The sequence below is a fragment of the Aotus nancymaae genome, unplaced genomic scaffold (genome assembly GCF_030222135.1).
Source record: "Aotus nancymaae isolate 86718 unplaced genomic scaffold, 86718_ANA_hifiasm-v0.15.2.pri h1tg000004l, whole genome shotgun sequence".
NCBI lineage: Eukaryota > Metazoa > Chordata > Mammalia > Primates > Aotidae > Aotus > Aotus nancymaae.
In genome coordinates, this window is record NW_026988415.1 from 13,606,832 (window position 1) to 13,619,154 (window position 12,323).

The following is a 12,323-nucleotide window of genomic DNA, read 5'->3' on the forward strand; positions in this document are numbered from 1 at the left end:
ATGGATGAGAAATAGAAGGCAAGGTGCAAGGTTATTGCAACTTCCCCAAGTTGCCTCTGTGAAATTGAGCTAATACCAACTCCCAAGTTTATATTTTCAGATGAAAGAGACTAGTTCCAAATGCTGTCTGGATTCTCCAATCCATTTGTGGGGCCACTCACTTCAAAATCTTATGTCCTTTAAGCAGCATTAAAATGGGCCTTATTATGACCCTTTTACAAACATTCTCTTCAACTACACTCTCCTTGACCCTCTAAAACTGAAGTCCAGCTATGTGAAAAACCCACCAAATATTTATGCTCAAGTGTTTTTGCTTAAACTGTATCTAATTTAGTGCTGTTGACATCAAAGATAAAGGATTATGCTAGCACATGTTGGTCAATCTGACCCTGTCTAGAATGCAATGCTTATTTTCAATATATGGCTGCAAAAATACTGTCACAAGTATCTATGACTAGTAGGTACATAAAAGTTATTAAAATGCATTCTTTTATTAGATCAGTGCAAAAAATATGTAAACAAGTAAATCTAGAAGCAACCATATTTCATTTGCTTAAATAACACTAAGGAAGCCACCAAAGCAAAGCCGCGCTGGCAGGCAGCAGGGAGATAATTGCAGTGATGATATGACATGATAAATTGCCTCTGCTGTACACAACTTTCACTCCAGAAAACAAATTAATCACCTACTCCTGTCACATCGTTCTTTCCCACTGATGCGTATGTCAGTTATGTTATCTCTGGAGTCTGAGCAGGACCAAGTTTGTCCTTTGTGGCTGTACCTCCAAAGATGCATAACCACTAAAGAAAAATAAACCCACAAAGCCTTGCCTGCTTTTGGATAACTCCTAAAATGGAAATCTCATTGTTTGGATCCCATGTACGTGTTTGCATTAAGAGTCTGGAGATACCTATAGAATAATCATCTTTTGGCAAGGCACAATGGCTCACACCTGTAATCCCAGCACTTTGGGAGGCCAAGGCAGGCGGATCACCTGAAGTCAGGAGTTTGAGACCAGCCTGGCCAACATAGTGAAACCCCATCTCTACTAAAAATGCAAAAAAATTAGGCAGGCATGGTGGTGTATGCCTGTAATCCCAGCTACTTGGCAGGCTGAGGTAGGAGAATCTCTTGAACATGGGAGGCGGAGGTTGCAGTGAGCTGAGATGGCGCAACTCGACTCCAGCCTGGGCACCAAGAGTGAAACTCTGTCTCAAAAAAAAGAATAATCATCTTTTGGGGCAAGAGACTTTGAAAGGAGGCAAGAACAGCTGTACTGTGACCCTGTGGAAGTTGGATTTGGCATTCTAGCACTTACCAGAGGTGTGAATCTAGGAAATTCACTCAACTCTTCAGTTTCCTCATCTGTAAAATTTGAATAATAATCCACCTTCCTGGGGTTGTTATGAAAACGAAGTGATATCATGAATGTGAAGTGTCTAACTACACAGTGTGTGTCTGTTATTTGGTGACTGGTGTTATTATTCAGTCACTTAACTAATATTTATTGTGCATCTTTTTGTGAAACACTGTTGTAGGTGCAGGGAATACTGCAGAGAATAAAGTCACCAAAAACCTTTCACGGGAGACCTTAAATCTACTGCGGGGTTGGCTCGGCACTTTGAGAGGCTGAGGTGGGAAGATCACTTGAGCCCAGGAGTTCAAAACCAGCCTAGGCAACATAGTGAGACCCCAATCTCTATTTTTGTATAATTTTTTAAACAAAAAAAATTTAAATCTACTGAAGGGAAACAAACAAAAACATCAAACACATAGTTAGTGAAAAGATAATAATATGGAGAAAAATGTAGCAGGCCAAGAGAATAGGGAATGCTGGGATTGGGGGTAGGTGAAAGTTTTGGATGGGTTGGTCACCTAAGATGGTGACAAGGGAGCTAAGACCTGAAAGAAATGAATAAGTGAGCCAGGAGCCATGATGATAACTGGGGGAAGTGCGTTTCAGGTAGAGACAATAGCAACTTGAGAGTCCTGAAGTAGAAGCATGCTGGACAGGTGGTTCAGAACAGCAGGGAGGCCAGTGTAGAGTGGTATGAATGAATGAATGAATGACAGGGAAAGTAGCAGGGCCAGATCATGTAAGGCCTTGTAGGGCTTGGCATGCAGCAAGTGGAATAGGTATTATTATAACACGATCATCACCTAACTCATATATTTAAAGAATCACCCTTTGCTGGGTTGAAAATAAACTGTAGAAAGGACAAGGGTGGTAGCAGGGAGATCATTGAAATAACTAGATGAGAAGTGATGGTCGTTTGGATAAGAATAATAGCAGTGGAGGCTGTAAAACATAGTCAGATTCTGGCTATATTTTGAGGTTAGAGCCAACAGGCTTTCCTGATTTAGTAGATGTGGGGTGTGAATGAGAGAGGTTGGAGTCCAAGATGATTCTAAGGTTTTGGTGCCTGAGTAGCTGGAGGGATAAGATTGTCATAATCTGTTATGAAGGCTATGCAGGCAGAGCAGGTTCTAGGAGATCAGCAGCTAGTTTTGAAACATGTTAAGTTTGGAGTGTCTATTAGAGACCCATGGGGACAGATTAAATAGGCAGTTGGGTATCCGCATCTAGAGTTCAAGGGGAGAGATCATACTGGTGTTACCAGTGTGTGAATTGTATGTAAAACTGTAGAGCAGGATGAGATCACCAAGGACTAAGGATAGATAAAAAGGAAAAGGGATTGAGCTCTGGAGCACTTCAATTTTAAGAAGTGAGGGAGAAGAATAGGCAAATCCATACAGATGCAAAGTAGATCCATAATTGTCAGGGGGCCAGGAGTAGGGATGGAGAGTGATTGCTAATGCATAAAGGGCTACTTTTTGGGGTGATGACAATGTTTTAGAATTAGTGGTGATGATTGCACAACTCTGTGAGTATACAAAAAAAACCACTTAATTGTATATTATGAAAGGTTACATTTTATGGTATGTGGATTATGTATCATTTAGAGAAAAATAAGTCAGGTAGAAGAGGAGAAATCAGCAAAGGAGATACAGAAGGAGATGGGAAGAAAATCAGAAGTAGATTATCCTAGAAAGAAAGTGAAAAAAAAATGTTGCAAAAGGAGTGTGTCAAATGCTAATGACACTTCACCTCAGTTGAGGATGGAAGGCTATATCATTGGGTTGAACATCATGAAGGTCATCGATGACCTTGACAAGAGCCAGTTAGGTGGAATGGTGGTGGTGAAAGCTGGCCTGTAGTGAGATGGGAAAAAGATCTCACTATTGGAGGGTGCTAAGGAACAAACTCATTATTATTATTATTATTATATTTACTGAGACAGGGTCTCACTCTCTCACCTTGGCTGCAGTACAGTGGTGCAATCTCGACTCACTGCAATCTCCCCCTCCTGGGCTCAAGTGAATCTCCTACCTCAGCCTCCCAAGTAGCTGAGACTATAGGTGTGCACCATCATGCCCAGCTAATTTTTGTATTTTTAGTAGAGACAGGGTTTCACCAGGTTGGCCATGCTGGTCTCAAACTCCTGAACTCAAATAATCCACCTGCCTCGGCCTCCCAAAGTGCTGAGATTACAGGCATGAGCCAATGCACCCAGCCCCAGCTCATTATTTTTAAAAACTGGTAAGTAAAGGGAAGAAATCAAGCATCTCTCCTGCCTTTCTATAGAAACATACAGTAAGTGAGGGGACATTTCTTTTTATAGAAGTATTCCAAGTAATAAATGAAGAAGGGATGACACAATTCTAATATCACCACTTTGCAAACTGCAGTGGAGCACCAACAGCTGCCAACATCACACAGAGACACTATCACAACTCTGTATGTCCTAATGGAAGTACACACCACCACCAATGAAGTGATCATGCCAAAAAAAAAAAATCTGATTAAACTTCTAGATCCAACCAGCAACGTACAGGAAATTCAAATGATGGAAGAGCATGTTAAATGACACCACAAGGATGCAGTAGTAAACTCCAGACTGTGGAACATTGTATAGAATAAACAATCAGTTTTTCCAACAAATATATTTTCAGGGAAAAAAAGAAGCCAGGTGCAGTGGCTCATGCCTGTAATCCCAGGACTTTGGGAGGCCAAGGTGAGTGGATCACCTGAGGTCATGAGTTCAAGACCAACCTGACCAATATAGTGAAACCCCATCTCTACTAAAAATATAAAAATTAACTGGGTGTGGTGGCAGGCACCTGTAATCCCAGCTACTCTGGAGGCTGAGACAGGAGAATCACTTGAACCCAAGAGGTGGAGGTTGCAGTGAGCTGAGATCGTGCCACTGCACTCCAGCCTGGGTGACAGAGTGAGACTCCATCTCAAAAAAAAAAAAAAAAAAAAGAGATGGCGGGAGAACGTATAGATTAAGAGAGACATATCAAGTCATTGCAATGTGTGGACCTTATTTGGAACCAAATTTAAACAAACTTAAAAAAAATTGTGACATCATGAGACTATTACAAATGTGAAGAGGATAGCAAAGATATATTTTACAGATGTATGCTAATTATATTGTAGTTAAGATTATACAATATATGGGGCTTGCTTCAAAACAATTTGTGAGGGACGTGGGTAAAGGAACAGATGACAAGAATGCTCACCATGGCAGAATCATTTTTGAAGCTAACTGATGGGTGCCTCAGATTGATTGTACTATTCCTTCTACTCTCTACTCTATGGTCTACTTTTATATATGTTTGAAATTCTCCATAACAAAAATTTTAAATATGTGAGGCAAATATGCCAAAATATTCACAGTCATTGGTGCTGGATAATGGGAATGTAAGTATGATGTTACTTTCTGTAGTTTTCTCTATTTTTACAATTTTTCACAAAACCCCAACAACTATACATTTTAAAATGCACTAGAAGAATCTTAATGTATGGCATTATACTTTTCTGTACCTGTGGTGTCTGGACATTTTTTCTGGTACAATTGGAATTCTCATTATAGAACTTAGGAAGTCTTGTAAATCTCATGGAGTAGCATTTCTTAAGAATTTTTAAGATCAGATTTTTGGGAGGTTCTGAGTACAGGAGACTTTATTGATGGTACATGACAAGGTGAGGATCTCTAGGCCCCTCCCATTCTTCAGGGTGTCTGACATGGAAATTGTGTCAAGGAGGGGAGAATATCAGTGTGGTAGGGGAATGAGTGGAGCAGGGACTCCCCACCAGCTGACAGCCCAACCTCTCTTTTCCTCTCACGCTCTTGCTGGGGCTGGTGGTCTGGGAGTTCTTACTCCTTAGAGGCTATGTAGACCATGGGGTTCACCACCCTGTTACTTCAACCAAATTCATTGTCATAGCAGGAAATGAGCTTGACAAAGTGGTCGTTCAAGGTGATGCCAGCCCCAGCATCGAAAGTGGAATAGTGGGTGTTGCTGTTGAAGTCAAAGGATAAAACCTGGTGTTCAGTGTAGCCTAGGATGCACCTGAGGGGGCTGCCCTGAAGGCAGGTGAAGATGCCTGCCTCACCACTTTCTTGATATCATCATATTTGCCAGGTCTTTCCAGAAGGCAGTTCAGGTGATGATCTTGGCCCGGGGTGGGGCTAAGCAGTTTGGGGTGCAGGAAGCATTGCTGATGATCTTGAGGCTCTTTTGGTACTTCTCATGGTTTATGCCCATCACAAACTTGGGGCCATCAGCAGAGGGGGCAGAGATGATGACCATTTTGGCTCCCCCCACAAATAAGTCCTAGTTTTCTCCATGGCAGTGAAGACACCAGTGGACTCCACAGCATAATCAACGCCGGCATCACTGCATTTGATTTTGGTAGGATCTTGCTCCTGGAAGACGGCAATGGGATTTCCACTGATGACAAACTTCCCATTCTCAGCCTTGACGGTGCCATGGAACTTGCCATGGGTGGAATCAGACAGGAACATGTAGACCATGTAGTTGAGGTCAATGATGGTGACAATACACACTTTGCCAGAACTAAAAGCAGCCCCAGTGACCAGGAACCCAATACAGCCAAATCGTTTACTCTGGCCTTTATTTTTACCATGGTGTCTCAGGGCCATGAGAAGATGGCGCTGCACGAGAAGATGCAGTTGATTAGTTCTACTGTCCAAGAGGAATAGAAAAACATGAATGGGCAGGGGGAAGGAGGGAGGGAGAAGAGAGGAAGAATGTGGGTAGGGGAGAGACTTTGTAGACAACACTTTCAAAGAGCTTTAGTGTAAAAGGAAAGAGAAAAAACGGGGCAGTTGCTAGAGAGGAAAGTGGGTCAAGAGACATGTTTGTTCACTGATGAGAATGATCTAGTAGAGCAGGAAAAATTAATGATTTAGAAGAAGAGAGGAGAAATGTTATAGCCATGTTCTTCAGTAGGTGAGAGGGGTGGGAATCTAGTGGACAAGTGGAGAGTTGCACTTAAATGGGAGACACCTCTTCCATTGCAACATATTTGGTTGTGGGAGCTTTGAGAAGTCCTTTTTATCTTCTGACTGCTTCTATTCCTTCAATAAAATAGGAAATGGGATCATCTGCTGAGAGTGAGGATGGGAGAGGAAGTGTTGGCACTTTGAAGAGAGAGGAATAGATGTGACAGTCTTTGAGGAGAGTTGGAGAAGGAATATCTAGGGAACTAGTTTGGTTGCCAGGCAGGCAGCTCTAAAGACTCACTGGTGGCTAGCAGTCATTCATTTAAAGTGAGGCCAGTCATCAGCCATTGTGGTTTTGTACTTTCAGCCACGTCAGCTACAGGCACAGAGCAGGCAGAGAGTTGAATCGAACAAGGTTCGGGGTTTTGTGAAGTGAGTATGCAGATGTGAGGAGGGTGAGGAGCTAGAATGTATGCAAAGGAGTGATTATAGCAACTAAGCATTGAAGGGAAGCTCAGTAAGTTGGGGAGAGAGGACATCAAGTGTGTGGGGGACAGTGAAAATGAAGGAAGATGTATGGATTGGATGTCTCATGCAGGCAAAAATAGAGTCACTAGTGGGAGTGAGCTGAACAGGGAGAAGATGGTAGTCTCCTATCTAGCCTTGCAACAAGACATTGAAAGTTTTGGTAGAAAAGTTGGTAATGGTCAGGTCTAGGGTCTGATCATGGAAGTGAGTGGCTGAGGTGGAGTCGGGGGAGACAAGATCATTGAAGGAGAGGAGGTCAAGGAATGGAGAGGCCACAGGTGGAAGGGTCTTCCTCATGGGTACTGAGGTGGCAGTGGTGATATTACAAGAGATTGTAGTTGTGGCAGTGGCAGCAGCAGATGCAGTTGTTATGGTTGTCATTGTGAATAAGGAAACAGATGCAACTCTGTTAAGAAAGCAAACATTGGCTGGGCGCGGTGGCTCAAACTTGTAGTCTCAGCACTTTGAGAGGCCAAGGCAGGCAGATCACAAGGTCAGTAGTTCAAGACCAGCCTGGCCAACAGGGTGAAATCATGTCTCTACTAAAAATTAAAAAATTAGCCAGGCGTGGTGGTGGGCACCTGTAATCCCAGCTACTTGAGAGGCTGAGGTAGGAGAATCACTTGAACCTGGGAGACGGAGGTTGTAGTGAGCTGAGATCACGGCCTTGTACTCCAGCCTGGGCTTGAAACTCCATCTCAAAAAAAAAAAAATGCAAACATCTTCCTTACAGAGAGATCTTCTTGGCCATCCTCGTTAAAGGAGCCCTTCTCACACTCTGTCTTCTGCCCTATCTACTCATCCTATTACCCTATTTTATTTTCTCAAATGCATTCATTGCTGTTGTTTTCCTTATCTGTCTTTTCCGCTGGACTGTAAACTCCATGAATTTCCCTTTTTCAGTGCTTCATTCTCAGGGCCCATATGGTGCACTTAATAGTAGCCAGTTGAAAATGATGAAAAAAAGAATGATGGAGTTTTATGATGCATGTGCTGCATTCTTAGCCCATAGGAGGACTCTTTATGGGAACTTTGGAAAGTTGAGAGAATGGAATGCATTTAGGAAAGAGTGTGCCTGTGTCAAGTAGGAGAGTGTTAGGTGTTACACGTTGATTGAATATAAAATTCTCTGGAGTGACTTTCCCTGCACAGCCCATTGAGGATCTGATCTGAGTTTCCAGGCAAAGAACCTGTAGCAGGTCTTTCTGTGTGATACACTGCCCACTCCCCTTATTCTTTCCATACTTCTTAAATTTCGTTTCTTAGAGATTCATCTTAGGTTAACAGCCATGAGAAGCTGTCACTCATGTACTAATTTCTGGACCGGGTGCGGTGGCTCACGCCTATAATCCTAGCACTTTCGAAGGCCAAGGCGGACGGATCACTTGAGGTCAGGAATTCAAAACCAGCCTAGCCAACATGGTGAAACCCCGTCTCTACTAAAAAGTACAAAAAAAAAAAAAATTAACCTGGCATGGTGGCAGTTGCCTGCTTTTAACTCTGGCAAAGTGTATATTGTCCCAGCTACTTGGGAGGCTGAGGCAGGAGAACCACTTGAACCCAGGAGGCAGAGGTTGCAGTGCCACTGCACTCCAGCCTGGGCAACAGGGTGAGACGCTGTCTCAATAAATAAATAAATAAAATAAAATGATAATAATAATTTCTGAACAGAAGGACTCCTGATTAAGAGGAAGAACAAGTAGTTGATCTGAAAAAGAATGCTGTGGTGGGGGTTGTATAGAGTTACATGAGGTCACTAAGAGACCTGGGAACACGGTGTATCTGTCCGTTTTCATGCTGCTGACAAAGACATACCCGAGACTGGGCAATTTACAAAAGAAAGGTTTAATGGACTTATAGTTCCAAATGGTTGGAGAGGCTTCACAATCATGGTGGAAGATGAAAGGCATGTTTCACGTGGCGGCAGACAAGAGAAGAGTTTGTGCAGGAAAACTCCTCATTTTTTATTTTTATTTTATTTTATTTTTTATATTTTATTGTAATTTAGGTTCTGGGGTACATGTGAAGAACATGCAGGATTGTTGCATAGGTACATACATGGCAATGTGCTTTGCTGCCTTCCTCCCCATCACCTATATCTGGCATTTCTCCCCATGCTGTCTCTCCCTAACTCCCTACCCCACACTGTCCCTCCCCTAGTCCCCCCAACAGACCCCAGTGTGTGATGCTCCCCTCCTGTGTCCATGTGTTCTCATTGTTCAACACCCTCCTATGAGTGATAACATGCAGTGTTTGATTTTCTGTTCTTGTGTCAGTTCGCTGAGGATGATGGTTTCCAGGTTCATCCATGTCCCTGCAAAGGACATGAACTCATCGTTTTTTATGGCTGCATAGTATTCCATGGTGTATTTGTCCAGTCTATCATCGATGGGCATTTGGGTTGGTTCCAGGTCTTTGCTATTGTAAACAGGAAACTCCTCTTTTTAACACCATTGGATCTCATGGGACTTATTCGCTTCCCCAGGATGGGAAAGCCCTGCTACCATGATTCAGTTACCTCCCACCAGGTCCCTTGCACAACACGTGGGAATTCAAGATGAGATTTGGGTGGGGACACAGCCAAACCATATCACAGGGTATTGGGAGAGCTGGGAAAGGAGGTTGGGGTGAGATGTAGGGGCATGCCAAAGACAAAATTACTTTGTTGTCAAATTCTGCCCAGATAAAGAAGAGGGATTCTACCCCTTCTTCCCCCAGGCTCGCCCTGTCTCCTTTATTCAGCTACACTGCTGGATGCCTGCTTGGTTCCCAACCTTTAAGGTTTTTAGTCTCTAAATTCAGTAGTGTTGGACAAGCGCTCTGATACCTGCAGAGGTGGAAGGTATCAGAGTCCTTCTAGTCCTCTGCTAGGAGGTGGAGGGACAATCAAAGTTTAGCAGCCAGAGCTGGCCCTGGAAGAGCAAGTAGGACCTCTTCAGCCAAACTAAGTTAGAGAAGGGCATTCTTGGCAGAAGGAATATTGTATATAAGGGATAAGAGTCAGGAAACAGTAGGGCTCTCTGAAGAACTACAGATTGTGTTCTAAGTGAATGACACGTAAGGTTTGTAATGGGTGAATGATAATCATTGATGAATGGCAGATGGCGTTGACAACTAGGCAGGACCAGAGTCTGTAGGATCTTACATGTCTTGCAATAAGTTTTGACTTTGTCCTTGGAACCTAGTTGGGGCTCCCCTCACCCCAATTCCTCATGACAGGGAAATACATAGTATTGTGCATTGTAAGAGTTCAAAACCTTGCTAGTGAGAGGCCTGCTTAACATTGTTTAATCCAGTTCAATTTAAGTAGGGGATGTTTTTGAAATTTTTTCCTTCATTTTGAAGGTACGCTTTTTACTAGTTTGGAAAATGCTGTGCAGACAATAGGAAGCTCTGAACTTTTAGGAAGAGAGGGAAATTATTATTTCTGGTTGCATATAGACTCAAATGTGGGAGACTAGGTCTCAGGACCTGAATCGAGGAAAAGCCAATGAAAATACGGCATGGTGAGGTGGATTTGAGAAGGGTAGTAATGATAAGCTTTAGTGGCCAGTTGGATATAGAAGATGTGAGATAGGAAGAGGTCGAGGGTGACTTGTAAATTTCTGGGATGGCTTTTTAGGCAAATCATACTCATTAAAGGAGTAGAGGGAATTGGTGGTGACTAGGGTGTGGGGCAGATTTTTTGGAAGAAAGATAAAATGAACCTATTGAATTTTAGCTGTCCACAAACATGTATAATAGACAATCGAACCTGTGGATCTGGAGTACCTGAGAGATCAGTGCTGAAAATATGAATTGGTTGCCATGGTAGATGGTCCAATAGTGTCATCCCTGATGAGACTGTTACAAAAATAAGAGCCTCAGGAATATTAGTCATTAAAAAGTGGGCAGAGGAAATGGAGGCTTGGTAACCTGGCTACCTGCCCCAACACAGAGGCTAGTACAATGTGTATGAACTGCAGCTCAGCAGAATTGTGGGAGGTAAAATGGGCATTTGTGGGCCATCTTAGAAACCTAGACACAATTTTCCTGATTAAAAAATGTATTTCAATAACATTTGGAGGAAAAACTGGTTTTTATTTTATTTTATTTTATTTTATTTTGAGATGAAGTCTCACTCTGTCGCCCAGGCCGGAGTGCAGTGGTGTGATCTTGACTCACTGCAACCTCCACCTCCCAGGTTCAAGCAATTCTCCTGTCTCAGCCTTCCTAGTAGCTGGGACTACAGTCGCACTCCACCACGCACGGCCAATTTTTCTATTTTTAGTAGAGACGGGGTTTCACCATATTGCTCAGGCTGGTCTTGAACTCCTGACCTCAGGTGATCCACCTGCCTCAGCCTCCCAAAGTGCTGGGATTATAGGCGTGAACCACCGTGCCTGGTCAAGAATTGGTTTTTTAATGAATTTTTGGAAAATAGCCGCTTGAAAAATGGTGCTGCCTAAATGTCATTCCTTAATTTGTTGGTAAGCCTTTCAATGTCAAGTCACCCCCATGCTGGACTTTCTGGAGAAAATGAAAAATGCTAATCTTGATTAAGTGAAGATTATCTTTTCCTGTTTTTGAAAGGCAATATTGGTTGAAAACTGGTAAGTAGAGTAGGTAACCTGCAAAAGTGTTTTGTAACTTAAATATCCCTTTACAGATTACTATTGTGGTTGTTACAGTACCTAAATACATTGATTAAAAAAAAAGAATGTGCAGCAGGGCAGGATGACTGACTGCAACCATAGGCTGCACCCCAACCTGCAAATGTTGCCATTCCTCCCAGGCTCTGTGTCCACTTTCTCACACCCCATCCCTTCTCCGATTGTTTATATCAGACTTCCTTGCCCCTTCACCTCTTCTAAAATAGATTCTGTCAAGGACACTAACGGCTTCCCTGTAGCCAATGCAACAGCCATTCTGCTGTCTCCATCTGAAGGCACAGCAGTAGCATTAGGCACATGAATAGCTTCTTCCTCCCTGAAACAGTTTTCCTCTCATCTGCTTCACAGAAACGACTTCTGGGATTTCCTCTGTCTCACTGGCTACTTTTCCTTCTCTTCCACTTGACCTTGAAATGTGGTGACCTCTAAATGTGCCTGTTTCTCTTAGCATTTCTCTCCACTCCCATGGCCTCGACTGTCACACAGCTCCTGTCTCTGGACTAACAGCTCTTCCTAGGCCAGAACACTCCCCTGTATTTCCATCTGCCTCCTGGACATCTTCTCAAACTCAGAATGTGCCGAGCGCAGCTCTCATCTTGCCTCCATCTCCTCGCCAAATCTCATACTCTGTCTCTGCCATCTCTTTATTATTATTATTATTATTATTATTATTATTTTGAGATGGGGGTCTCTCTCTGTCGCCCAGGCTGGAGTGCACTGGCGCGATCCTGGCCCACTGCAACCTCTGCCTCCCAGGTTCAAGCTATTCTTCTGCCTCAGCCTCCCAAGTAGCTGGGACTACAGGCACGCTCGACCACGCCCGGC